The sequence below is a fragment of the Narcine bancroftii genome, chromosome 12 (genome assembly GCF_036971445.1).
Source record: "Narcine bancroftii isolate sNarBan1 chromosome 12, sNarBan1.hap1, whole genome shotgun sequence".
NCBI classification, from domain to species: Eukaryota; Metazoa; Chordata; class Chondrichthyes; order Torpediniformes; family Narcinidae; genus Narcine; species Narcine bancroftii.
Window position 1 is genome coordinate 35,756,995 of NC_091480.1, and position 14,614 is coordinate 35,771,608.

Genomic DNA, 14,614 nt, shown 5'->3' on the forward strand with positions numbered 1-14,614 from the left:
ATAGAAATATACCTGATAGAGGTCTCAGGGAATAGAATTAAGTGCAGTCAGGATTACTAGAGAGATAGTGCTTAGTCAGTTGAATGGACTAAAGATAGATAAGTCTCCCAGACCGGATGAGGTGCACCCACAAGTTCTGAAGGAGGTGGCTTTGGAGATTGTGGAGGCATTGGAAATGATTTTCCAGAAATCATTACACTCTGGCATGGTTCTGGAGGACTGGAAGGTCACAAATGTATTTCTGCTGTTTAAGAAAGGAGGGAGGCAAAAAAAAGGAAATTGAAGCCTATTAGTCAGATGTCAGTAGTTGGTAAGTTATTGGAGTCAATCCTCAAGGATGAGGTTGTGAAATACTTCGAGGTGCATGACATGATAGGTCCAAGCCAGCATGGTTTCATAAAAGGAATATCCTACCTGACCAACCTATTGGAATTTTTTGAGGTTATCTCAAGTAGGGTGGATGAGGGAGAGGCTGGAAATGATGTGGATTAGGAATTTGGAAAAGACCTTCAATAAGGTGCCGCATAATAGGCTGCTTAATGAGCATATGGAATTACAGGAAAGATATTAGATTGGGTGGAGCATTGGCTGATCGGCAGGAAGCAAAGGGTGGGAATAAAGGGGTCCTGTTCTGGTTGGTTGCCGGTTACTAGTGGTGTTCCGCAGGGGTTGGTATTGAGGCTGCTTCTTTTTATAATGTATATCGATGATTTGGATTATGGCTTCATTGGTTTTGTGGCAAAATTTGCAGATGACACCAAGATAGCTGGTGAAGTAGGAAGTGTTGAAGAAATCGAAATGTGGCAGAGAGACTTGAAGAGCTTAGGAGAGTGGGGAAAATAAATGGCAGATGAGATCCAATGTTGAGAAATGTACGGTTGGATATTTTGGAAGAGAAAATAAACAGGCAGATTATTACTTGGATGGGGAGAAAATTCAAAATTTGGAAGCGCAAAGGGACTTGGGGGCCCTCGTGGAGGATACCCTAAAGGTTAACCACCAGGTTGGATCAACAGTAAAGAAAGCGAATGCTATGTTGGCATTCATTTCAAGGGGAATAGTGTTTAAGAGTAAAGAGTTGTTGATGAGGCTCCATGGGGCACTGGCGAGACCTCATTTGGAGTAATATGTACAGTTTTGGGCCCCTTATCTTAGAAGGGATGTCATGATTCTGGAGAGCGTACACAGAAGATTTACCAGGATGATGCCTGGAATGAAAGGGGTAACATATGAGGAACGTTTAGTGGTTCTTGGACTGTATTCATTGGAGTACAGAAGAACGAGAGGGGGTCTCATCGAAACATTTTGAATGCTGAAAGGATTGGACAGAGTAGATGCGAATAAGATGTTTCCCTTGGTGGGTGAATCCAGGACAAGAGGGCACAGAATTAGAAGGTGCCCATTTAAAGCAGAGATGAGGAGAAATTTCTTTAGCCAGAGGATCATTGATTTGTGGATTTTGTTGCCACATACAGCTGTGGAGGCCCAATCATTGGGGGAGTTTAAGGGAGAGATTGATAGGTATCTAATTAGGCAAGGTATCAAAGGACATGGGGAAAAGGCCAAAACTTGGAACTAGATGTGAGAATAGTTTAGCTCAGGGTGGAGCTGTGGTGCAGACTCGATGGGCCAAATGTCCTTGATCTTGTGATAGTTGAGTTAATTGTCTTCTTTACCATGTGTGAATACTTTCTATACCAATCAGCTCTTGAGTAATTTTTTCCACAAAAAGTCAGAATTATTTGGCTGCTTTTGAATCTGCCAGAAATAATCTGCACTCTATCCTTGCACAGAGGTTGTCCAGGAACCAAAGACTCAAATACATCTATTAACCAATTCCCAAATTATATACATGTCACTTAACTGCTTTAAAAAATTTCTACTAAATGATTTATTGTGCCCTGAATTTCACCGAATAACAATTCAGATTGTGAATAAATGGAAGCTTTTCTGATCATGTCTGATTGCCTTATTGTGCAAGCCTCCAGCCAATCCTCCTTCAGGAAATCATCTGTCAAATTATATTTATATTTTTATTTCACTTTAACTCATTTATGGGAGAAATAAACTATCCATGATGGTTCCTGAATGAGTCAAGGCCAAAGGGGAGACTCTCCCTGCAAGAATGTTATCAGAGACCGAAACACTTTTAATCAAAGAAAGAAAAACAAGATCCTCCCAGGACTTCACAGCAGTCGCCAATGAAAGCTCGAGCATTGCAACCACCATGAAAGAATGATCAGTTCCGTTTTTTTTGTTGGGTTCATTGCAGTATTTCTCTTAGATCTTCGGACCCACTCAAGTTGGCAAGGGACCAGTTGCAGTTCAGAGAAGTACTTTGTGCTTGATAGAATGGAGAGAAGCAAAGATAATCAATTCAAGAAATTTTACTTCCACAACTTTGTTGGTAAGATTAAACTTTTGATCAACATGGCCGATAAATTTGCTGTCGAGTGAATTTTTTTTTGAACACTCTCCGTGATTAGCCCTTATCAATCAAACACATTCGTGCTTAGAAGGGTACAAGAGAATGTTTTTTCATGGAGGGAGCTCCCACCAATAAGTTCTGACATGAAAAAATGGAACACAAGTTACACATGTGAGAATTTATTTTTATTTTAATGCATTTTTAAATCAAATTTGAATGGCACAAAATGACTATCTTCGCTGGATACGCCACATGACTATATCAGAATAGAGAAGTGGGCCATCTAGTCCTGTGAAGCCTGCTTTGTCATTCATCAACATCTTGGTTACCCTAATGTCAGTTCCTTTTACCTCATCCTTGGACCTTAAATCTCTGGTTCTGAATTAATTTATTGACTGAGCCTGGACAACCTTCCAGGGAAGAGAATTTTTAAAAATTCACTATCCTTTGAGTGATTTCTCTATAATAAATGGCCTACTCCTTACTCTGAGACCATAGCGTATGCTTCTTTATCCCTCATTCAGGGGTAACATTCCCCATGCTGAGCACTGCAAGAATTTTGTGTGCTCAAACGGATTGTCTCTCATCCTTTTACCCTCCAAGTCAAATCTGCTCAAGCCAGACATCCCACGAGGCAGCCTCGGGTCTTTTCTGTGCTCCCTATGTCAAGGATGAGGCGTGGTAGCGACTTCCTTCCCGATGCTTATATAGTCACTTGGAGGCTAAGTTAGGGGTTTGCTGCGTCGTGTTTTCAAACACTTCCAGTACAAGTTCAATTGTATTTAAATCCTTTATTGTTGACGTGCAAAACTTGTAACCTTTTCTGATATTCATATAAAAGTTAATGAGGCCTAAATGATGTTCAAATAATACTTAATAATTCTGAAAGCGATCAACAGAAATTGTCAACCCCCCAACTTACCGTGCTTCTGGTTTCCAACTGCCAATGCTGGGTGTAGAACCTCATTTTAAACGTTATCTAGAGTTAAAAGATCATGTGATACATTGGTATTTCTGCTTTCTGTCCTGCTAAAGTAAACTCAAAATATCTGAATTTCTTCATCTTGTTTGTTACATTGATGGTATGCAATTTTTCTCTCTTTCTGCATCATTATTAGCTGTTATATTCTTGATTGTTTTCTATAGTCAGCTGTCCTGTGTCATTTACCAATGACATTCTCTTTCAAATGATGACTCCTCTTCCAACCCTTTGTATCTTGGTAAGGCTGAATCTCCTTCATCATTAACTGCATTCATTGCTTCAGCAGTTATTCCTTTAGCTTTCTGGCCTTGTGAATTCAATCTTCATTCTTATCAACCACTCTCTGGATCTTTCGCTTGGTCACTTTGAATTTGAAGAATCATTAGATTCATCCTTATCCTTTTCACAAGATCACAAGATCTAGGAACAGAAGTTGAAATCCAGTTGAGTGTTGCTGGGCATCAGGCATTGAAAGTGGGCCTCCAGGTACATCAGGCGGTGAGGAAAGCGAATGCTATGTTGGCATTCATAGCAAGAGGATTTGAGTCCAGGAGTACAGAGATCCTGCTACAGCTGAACTGGGCCTTGGTGAGACCACACCTGGAGTACTGCATGCAGTTTTGGTCTCCTTATCTGAGGAAGGACATCCTCGCCATGGAGGGGGTGCAGAGAAGGTTCACTGGACTGATACAAGGGATGGAAGGACTTGCCAATGAAGAAATTTTGGATAGACTAGGCTTGTATTCTCTGAAATTTAGCAGATTGAAGGGGGGATCTTATCGAAACTATAAAATTTAAAATTCTTAAGGGATTAGACAGACTAGATTCGGGAAGGTTGTTTCCAATGCTGGGAGAAACCAGAACCAGGGGTCACAGTTGAAAGATAAGGGGGAAGTTTTTTAGGATTGAGATGAGGAAAAATTTCTTCTCTTAGAGGGTGGTGGATCTGTGGAATTCTTTGGCACAGGAAGTATTTGAAGCCAGTTCCTTGTCAATACTTAAGAGTCGGTTAGATTTAGCTCTTGTGGCTAAAGGGATCAAGGGGTATGGGGAGAAGGCAGGAACCGGGTACTGATCAGCCATGATCATATTGAATGATGATGTAGGCTTGAAGGGCCAAATGGTCTACTCCTGCACCTATTGTCTATGTTTCTATCATACAAAGCTGCCTTTCCTTTTTCAATTGACAGTTTCAGTCTAGCAGCGTGAACATCTTTTTCACCCGATTCAGTTTTGCACCGAGTTCCGCAACCCTTATGTTTTCAATACGTTGTTCATCGACAGCAATGCCGGCGACAGCTGCAGCCATTTTACTTGTCTTGCTCCATCGCCCATCAAACTCGAGCACCAAGCATGCACAACACGAACAAATTCAATAGTGCCCTATGGATTATAACTGCAGCATCTCCAATTCTAAACTGTGTTTCAAATGTACCACAAATACACAAAAGGAGCCCACAGATGTAAGCCTACCACTTCTGATGGCTATAACAAGTGAGTTTTCACTGCAGTATCTGTCTATAATCTCATTAATTTTCACAAAATTACTTTACCAACATGTCGACAAAATCCTCTTCCAACAGATTAGAAGTTTCAAATTCCTTTTCGGGCCACTACTCAGGCTGATGGATGTGGATTACAAACTGCAAAACAACTCCACATTTCTAAGATGGCTGCTATATTATTTTCAATATCACTCCAAACACAGAGGGATTATTTTCTATTTTCTATTTTCTGTTCCAACAGTAATTCTTCAATGACTAAATGCAACAGTTCTGTTCACTTGATTTCCGTTGACTTAATTATGTTGATTTATTACAAAATTTCTATTGACTTTTATTGTAGCGACTTCCTTCCTGGTGCTTGGAAGCTAAGTTAGGGTTTGTCTGTGATGGATTTTCAATCATTTGCATTTCAAGTTCATTTGTATTTAAATCCTTTATTTATAACACACAAAAACTTGTAACCTTCTTTTCTGATATTCTGTACAGTAGATTCTTAACAGCAAAACATTCATATAAAAGTAAACGATGTTCAAATGATACTTAACGATTCTGAAAGTGGTGAACAGAAATTGTCAACCCTTAACTTGCCCTCCTTCTAGTTTCCAACTGCCGATGCTGGCTGTAGAACCTCATTTTAAATGTGCGCATGACTCCTGCGCATGCTCCTTTGTGTTGAACTCTGACCCAAGGCCCAACTGCTACGCTGCCGGGGCCGAGCCGACCACACATTTGCTGCTACTCTCTGGCTCCATAAATGGTGCCAGTTCTAGCACATGTGCCGACAGGTAGAGGCCTACAGATCCCGGTGGATACTGCCAATGCCCACAACAGGTGAGTAATGAGCCTATGGTTCTTACAGTGGCCACAAAGGTACTCCAGGGGAGGCTCAGAAAAATTCTAAGACATATAACTTTGTTCTCAAATCCTCTCTCACAAAACCCAGCAAGCCATTTGTCTCCTTAAGCAAAAGCCAAGAGTTTATATCTCAGCCTACCATTGAACAGATGTCATTCTGTTCTGAAGAGGTGTGACTGGATGGAGAACTGTGATCTTCAAGTGAAGATGGAAGCAAAGTACTTTGTTCAACTGATTAGCAATCTCAGTCCTTGTGGAGTCTCCAGCCTTTACGCAGGTAAAAGAGATGTAATGTGCAAATTTCTGCAGAGCTCCCAGCTGTTAGACGAAAAATCTGCTCATTGAATTTGTACCAAATTTAGCAGGCTCAATGATTCAGTGGTAGAGTTGCTAAGGGGTGCATAATACATGATTTAATTGGGTCAATTTAAATATATTTAATATTTCCAATCGGCTCCTAGTATTTACAATTTCTTTTTACAAGATAATGATTTTTTCATGTACTTTAAATTTTTTTAGACATACAGGTTCACCCCTACTTACGATGGTCCGATTTAACAATTTTTCGAAGTTACGATGGTTTGAATTCATACTTTCAATTTCAAATTCTGATCTGTTCTGCACTTGCGATATGCAGTACGCTACACTCACGCGATGGTGGACGATGGCTCGCAGTTTCGCAAGTGATCTTGCAAAGGAGTGTATTGTAAACAACCCATCATGTTTACTAAACACCCATGTATGTCTCTTGCTTCTGGTGAGAAGAAAAAGAGGAAAAGCAGAGGTTGTAGAGGCACCAATAAAGTTCACAACAAAGAAACTGGCTGAGGCGCTTGTAACTATCGATAGTGGAGCTTGGATGTAAGAAGGAATGGGCGGCAATTATAAGAGATTTGCAAGAGCTGACAGACAGATACAGGATGCTCTTGTTTGCTATAGAGAATTTTACAATGAAAAGAAGAAACAATCTGTTCAGTCAAAAATTATATCTTCCTGGAGAAGACTATGCCCATTAAAACATCAACAAGTGCCGATGCCCCAGTGCCCGCATCAAGTGTCGATGACAAGCAGTTCTATGAGCATCATCAGAAGATAATTAAATTGATGACCCTGTTACCTTACCATCCCCACTGTCCAGCAATTAATTTTAATTCAATGCTTCAAACATTGCTCGTGCCCATGTGCTCTCATCTGTGTACGTTAATGTTTTATTTTTCAGTGTGGAATAAAGGTATTCAAAATTTAATTATAAAAAATGGTAGGTGTGTTATTCTTTCTTATCCCGATTACTTTTTCTGCCGGAACAAGCCCCGTCGTAAGCTGAGGAATACCTGTACAGGACAGTAACAGGTCCTTCCATCCCATAAGCCTGGACCACCCAAATACTCCAATATCCCTGTACGTTTTGAAGGGTGGGAGGAAACTGGAGCTTCCAGAGGAAACCCATGCAGACACGGGGAAAATGTACAAACTCCTTACAGACAGTGCTGGATTTGAATCCGGGTCGTTGGCGCTGTAATATTTGTGCTAACTGGACTGCTCATAATTCAGAGATGCAGCATGGGAAAAGGTCCTTCTGGCCCACAATCCTGCACCACCCAAATACACCCATGTGACCAATTAACTTACAAACCTTGTATGTCTTGGAAGAAACCAGAGCACTAAAGAACTTTTAACAGCTTTTGATTGGGCCAGACTCAAACGAAATCTGGAAGCAAGGCCTGCCAGTTTTGCTTGGACAGGAACTGTATGGCACTATGTCCCACAAAGCAGCTAGAAACAGTCTTCCAAGCTGAGGGTAGCATTTGCCCCAGGTAAGTCTGGACTTTGAGGCAGGTGACAAGCAATCTCAGGTGACTTGCCACTGATAGGGAGATCTTGCCACCTAACTCCAAACCTACTGGGAAGCTCAATGCAACAAACTTAGTTATTTGTAAGTTAGCACCAGGATACTAGGTGGTGTCCAATTATGGATTGTTACACAAATACTGGTTCACTAATAACCTTCACAGGGGGCCCAACAGGACGTAATGACCGGATACTGTCTGATCTCATCATAACCTTGTATCTCATTACAATAAACTGATAACACTATGAACTACGCCATAGTGACATAATCTTGTAGTGACCTAACAAACATGTGACCTGATATCGCCACCATCATGCCTAATATCCCCAGTTAGCCTGACAATGTTCAAGTCTGGTTGATATCATTAATATAATCTTGTCAACTTAGAACTAACAAGAACAGATCACATGAAATGAAATATACAATGGGAAGGTAGCACTGAATGATGGCCTACTATCAAGGCAATCTGAATTTGATTGGATTTGGAGTTGTGTCATTTTCCCTCATGCAAAAATATTTTTAGTTGATTGTGGAAATACTTGAATTTAATATGATTTAACATTTCAGGATTAAGTCTCACATATAATTTAACTGCTCTTTTCCTCAAAGAGTAACGAGAATGTAGAGAGATCAGTGAGCATTTGCCACAGATGATATGCATGCGATAAGATGAAAGCTAGATAACCATACAGTGTGGAAACACATGGAAGGTTAAATCAGGGGCAATCCAGCTTCCGCCTATGCTCAAACCAGATATACTTTGGATAAGTGCCATATACATTCGCTGGGCACGTGTAGTGTCATCAGTCAGCATTGAACACAGTGTTACACCATTTGCTCAAATAATATTGCACATTCAAGATTAAAGAATACTGTAGCTTGAGGTAAATTCTTTTCTCATACTTATCCAAATCCCACCTCCATCCCCCAATTGAGGTAATTATGACCCTTCAGTGCCCTGTCAATTCCTTAAATATCACCTGTTTGACTGCCCACTATGGTAATCTGCACCAACACCTTCCCTTCATCGCACCCAAAGGTTGTCCCCAGAGACTTCAACCTAATCATCTCCCCATCTCTCAGCCAGTAATTATCCTCTCACTTCCACCCATCAACTTCACCCTTCAATTTTCTAACTGGAGAGCACTCCCCCCACCCCCCACCCCCGACCTCCTTCCCTATATCTCCCTCACTCTCCCTTCCCCATCTCTCAACACCAGCCCCCACAACATTTCACTTCAAGTCACAAATCATATTACTCCTCATCACTGATAACCCCTCATCATCCAATCGTCTAGTGTATTCATGCTTTTGACAGGTGATGAATCTCAAGGCAAATGTGCCTGTAAATTCTAGTTCATCCATTCAGGAAATTTGATTGCCTAACTCTAAGCTTTGTCATTTCGAGGCCAAATAATGGCTCTCATCTTCATTTACTGAATCAATGCCCAAGAAAGACAAGCTCCTGCTGCCCAGAGCCTGCAATTTTGCTACATAATTATAGTTGTCTTTGATAGCTCTGGACAAACTGATAACCAAAGGTATCAGCCTGAATTCTTTAATGAGCCCATGTCCTCTCCAGTGAGGAAGACCAATGCCTGCTTCCATTATGAAGTGACTCCCACAATAATTTGATATTGCACTGACCTGGTGACATAATGACCGGATACTGTCTGATCTCATCATAACCTTGCATCTCATTACAATAAACTGATATCACTATGAACTACGCCATAGCGACATAATCTTGTAGTGACCTAACAAACTTGTGACCTGATATCGCCACCATCATGCCTAATATCCCCAGTTAGCCTGACAACGTTCACCTGATATTGTAGTCACCCACTGTTGCAGTGATCTAACACCGCAAAGGCTAAATGTTATGATCTGATCATGTGACATAGACTGTTATTGCAATGGACAGCTGCTACTGAGAACTAACTATGTATCGATCTCACAAGTTGATGATTTTGGCGAGATCTAATGTTGCATTGGCTTGCAATTGCAAGTGTATCAGTATGACTAAGGAGAGGGGTTGTTGGGCCTGATATCATGGTGAGCTTGCAATGGCCTGATGTCATTGCAACCTAATAGCAATGCATGATCTTATATGACAATGAATTAAATTGCACTGCCTGACTCCATTGTGGCCTGATATTGTAGATTCATACTAATGAACTGATAGCTCACTGAACTGATATACAGGTGGACTTAATATACCGCGACCTGATACCATTATGAATTATATCAGAGTACTTGATATTGCAATCACTTAATATCCACAATGACCTATTGTCAAAGTAAATTGATAGATAGGGCCCTAATTTCCCAGCCATTCACTGCTTGATGTTGCAGTGGCTTCTTTTCACAGTTGCTAAATATTGCAGTATTCTGAAAATCAATGCCTTACTTCACTGAACAGCTGCACAGAAGGACCACTTGATTGAAAGGAGTCAAGTGGGCCAACCTCAAGGATGCTTCAGAACCGTCAGTGCCTTCCTCACTGAAATGAGCCAATTCTGTAAGGACCCGAGATGGATTCGGAGTCAGCTGCAACCTGCTGAGTTTTTTTAAAACTCCCCTAACACTTGAATCGAAGCGGACAATTCCTTCCCCTCGGCACTAATAATAATAGTAACTCTTTCGGATATCTTCGCAAAACCACTTGAAAGATACTGTAATTCTAAAATCAAATATTGGGTTGCTAGAGGTTGTAACCAATCCAGAGTGGATGAGACATTGAAAAATGATGATGGAGCTTTCCATCTACCGTGTAATTTTAAAAATATTTTAATCCCTCTTTGGTTTGTATGGCAGAACACAGATTTAAAGGTAGAAGACTCTTGAAACTGTGGAACACAGTGAATCAAAGACCAAGCTGAATGCACCAAAAGGCACGTGCATTTGATTATTTTATATTATATATAAGCAATCTTATCAGTACAATGCCCAGAGGAATCTTATATGGATGACAACCATATGAAGCAGATTTACGTATTACATTTCTGTATTAAAAATGGCAGCACAACTGAAAAATGTTTTGTTGGATCCGGGTTGCAAAGTGAAATGAAATTAATTGTGCTGTGCATATGATCTGTAGATTTGGCACAGTACTGAGGGAACAGAGCCCCCAACTAACAGTATCGGCCTTGTGCTGGTGTATAGAGACACAATAAATTAGCGGAGACTCACTGCATGCCTCTAATAAGCAAACATCTGTTTCCTGTTCTGCTGTATCTGCAGCATTACACATTGTTGGTAAATGACAGATCACCATAGAATATGGTATTATCAGTATCAATGCCTCCTTTTATGAGGCATTTTGATCAATTGAACCTAAATTAACCTCCTTCCTCTTAACAAGTTGGCAATAATGCTTTGCTGGCTGTCAGAATGTATTATTGATTGTTTGAGTTTGTAGTAAGCTCACCGTCACAATGTGTCTCTATCAACATCAACACTTGCCAGAATTTATTACTATTGTAACAAAACTGCTTGTACAATATAGTATTTATTCTAACTTCCTGGTCTCAATGACTGAAAATAGTTTTACATACAATGAAACAACATAGTGAATCTCTGGCAAGGCTGTTTATAGGGAGTTGGAGCAAGCAGTCTCGGATGATGACATCTCTCAAAGGTAAGGGTACAGCCATTAATAATTGGTTACAGGACTAAAGAGAGTAGTCAAAGTGTTACTGGAAGACCATAGTCAGCCAGACAGCAACCATGGGTAGAGACGGTCAGTCAACATTTCAGGTTTTGATCCTTTGTCCACTCAAGATTCCAACACCTGCAGCTCTGGTGCTCCTCCGAGTAGTGTCTGTATTTACACAATACAAAAATGGGAGACATACTGACAAATTGGAAACAATATGATCATGGAATGGGCAAAAATATGACAGACTGAAGTTAACGCTGTAAATGTGAGGTGATGCTTCTCAGACATGCAAGTCTTGCTTAATTTTTCTACCACACTGCTAAATATGAGAAATTCATAAACAAACATGGAAATTTTCAGGCTTTTTTTTGGTGGTTTACAGAGTGACGTATGAATCTGAGCAATCATTTTGGGTGTGTGCATGTCAGGAATAATGACGGTCTGCGAATCTTGGGGACGTATGCTGTGGTTCAATCTGCTTTGTTTGCAATGCCATCTTAATCTGGAGGTGATACCCGCATAATGTCCCCAGTTATAGGATTGAGCACATCGTACAGTACTGACAAACTTTAAAATATATACAGGTACTCTTAATATCCGCCCCAACTCTGAGAACTTGATGGATTAAATTGATGCATCAATTAATAATGATTCAAATCTCAATGGAGTTGATTTGTCTCAATTTAGGAAAAGTTTAAAAATGATTATTGGATTTTGACCAAGAGACAATCCATTATGCCATCATTTTCAGGATCTGAGCATTGCTGTAAAGATCACATACATTACATGTCCCTAAAAGAATGATACAACAGATTGGCTGACAAACCAACTTCAGGGAGCATTTAACAGTCAATCACACAGGGGTCACATAAAGCAAAATCTCCTTCCTACAAGTTAGTCGTGAACTAAAATGCTTTTTTGATCATTCCAGATGATGACGAGAGTTTATTATCTTACGCATGAGCATAATATACAAATGCACTGAAATTCTTCCTACAGCTACACAATTATGTAAGATATGTCAACTATTAAAAAAAAATTAAATTTATACAAGCAGCACAGTAACCGGCCATTTCAACCCACGAGTCCGTCGCTCTCAACTTACATCCAATTAACCTACACCTCCAATGCGTTTCGAATGGTGGGGAAAGAGCCCCCGGGGAAAGCCCACGCAGACACGGGGAGAATGTACCAACTCCTTACAGACAGCGCAGGATTTGAACTACAATCGTGTAAATTAAATTGCCCCCAAATGCCAAGACAGGAAAATAGATCATATAAAAGAATACATCAATAAATATTCACAGTTGCAGTCAATGCAAGAAAACGTGTGTAATGCTGCAGACATATCTTTTGATGGTCCTAGAGTAGTTAGGGTTAGGATAGCGCAGGATCAAGATCAAGTGGGCAATTCTGCGTCACCTGAAGGAAAAATAAATCTGAAATGATAGATAGTTAGTGGGGGGGGGGGGGGGGGTGGGATGTTCTTGAACGTAATTGGTGCGGAACATCTGCACTTTTTGGGTGCAGGTACCAGTGAGAAGAGGATGTGACCAAGATAATAAGAATCCTTTATGATGTGGCACTTACACGTTGGGAGGTCAGGTTGTTTTATTGCTCCAGATTCTAGCTCATGCAGGCTTTTATGTGGCTCCATCATGACTAAGAAGACTTAGCGTCTTACCCTGTCTGCTCTAATTCCAGATGATTAACTCAATTTGAATTCCACAGAAGCTGCGATGGGATTTGAATTCAGTTAGACCTAGTAATTTAACTGCTCTACCACTGCTGTACCTTTAGGTGCTGGGAGCACAACAGCTCAGCTAACTTGGATATTGAGCTGCGTGACAGCAGTTTGATCTGTTCAAGTTTCACTAATTCACATTCATTTTCTTTAATCTCATTTTTGGAAATCGCTTCAGACAAACTAGCAGAAACCCTCCTATTGTTCGGCAGACTCCCTGCCAAAAACAGTTAGACTGCCATTTCCTGAAGGTGTTTTAATAAAGAAGAAAATGTGCTTTGAATCCCTGTCAATGTATATTCCAAGCTCATGTTTATCTTTTTTTGCAACAAATGGTTTGTGTGGGTGTAAAGTGCTTTCTATAGCCTGAGGTCAGAAAATTCAAAAAGCACTCAATGTTGACCTGCAGTACCTGCCCCTCATTAAGGTAAAACATGGCAGACTGCAGAGCCCTGTGTAAGCACTGATAGGGGAGTCTTTGTCGTTTGGCTTCCTGTGTGACGACCCCTTAACAACACAGGCTGACCTGTTTTGCGGCCTTCCTTTTCAGATGGGCCTATGGCTTATACAATGGCCGAGATATCAATCCTGTTGATTTGAAAGGCACAGAGAAACACCTGATGATATTTGAAACAAACCTCAGCCCCGGGTTGAGCAGAAGTTGGGCGAGAAGAAAAACTGCAGATGCCAGAAACCTGAAATAAAGACCAAAAAAAAAAGTGTAAAACACTGATCAGGGTAGTCAGCATGTTTTGGAAACAGAAACAAAGTTAATACTTCAGGATGAAGTTCCCTTGTTAGAACATGGAAAGTAAGAAAAACAGGTTAACAACTTGAGGCAAAGTCTGTAAAATCCACATTGGCTTCAGCAGTGATTTCATAATCTGTAGAACAGGGGGTGAAGCAAATCCCTTTGAAAGGTTTGCCTTAAAGAGGTTGTTTCAATTTCATTTGACAGTCATTGCTAATTCTCTGTAAGCAGTGTAAATAAACTATAAGGACAACAGTGAAAATGGTTTTTTTATATATCCAGCCAAACAGCTTTTCTATATAGAGCACATCCCTGTGAATAACTTAGACTGGCTTGAAATGGAAAAGTTAGCATCACCAAAACTATTCTTCTCTTAATGGGCAAGAGTGATCACAAGTGACTGTGATACTAACGTAGAAGTTTTGGAGAGCATCAAAAATCAAGATTATTTTATTGTCATCTAATAATATTACACGACATTGACTTTAATCTGCCGTAAAGCAAACAACGATTTGACATGAGCAGAAATTGCTCGGTGTACAGTCAGGGAAAGAGAAGTAAAAGGAAGTTCCTTCAGAGTCACTGAGCGTCCATGGATTCGCCTCCAGCAATCTCGGCAGCCACACAGACTTCCGTCCAAACCACCAGCATCCTGAACTCCATGTCCACACCTCTGGCATGATCAGGAAACCTTCAGCGCCATTGGCACCCTGTTGCATCCTGGTTTCAATACCCTGGTGCCCCTTCAGTCAGTCCCAAACCAATGTCCAGCAGTCCATAACCTGATGCGAGTCCTTTGACCACAGTCGCCAGCAGCCCTCAGCTTGGGTTCCATGCTG

The 14,614-nt window shown here is 40.7% G+C and overlaps 2 long non-coding RNA genes across 2 annotated transcripts in view; one reads left to right on the forward strand and one right to left on the reverse strand.

Moving 5' to 3' along the window:
- Window positions 1-5,608: 5,608 nt before the first annotated feature.
- Window positions 5,609-6,952, forward strand: LOC138747109 (uncharacterized). Its single transcript, XR_011347312.1, has 3 exons — window positions 5,609-5,746; window positions 5,859-6,047; window positions 6,290-6,952. It is a non-coding gene; the product is annotated as an uncharacterized lncRNA (long non-coding RNA).
- A 3,511-nt stretch (window positions 6,953-10,463) lies between these two features.
- The window catches only part of LOC138747604 (uncharacterized), a 45,984-nt gene continuing 41,833 nt past the window's right edge, over window positions 10,464-14,614 (reverse strand). Inside the window, exons 2-3 of the long non-coding RNA XR_011347573.1 lie at window positions 13,663-13,719; window positions 10,464-11,442 (exon numbers count right to left, since the gene is read on the reverse strand). This is a non-coding gene — a long non-coding RNA (uncharacterized lncRNA). The remainder of the gene's footprint in view (window positions 11,443-13,662; window positions 13,720-14,614) is intronic.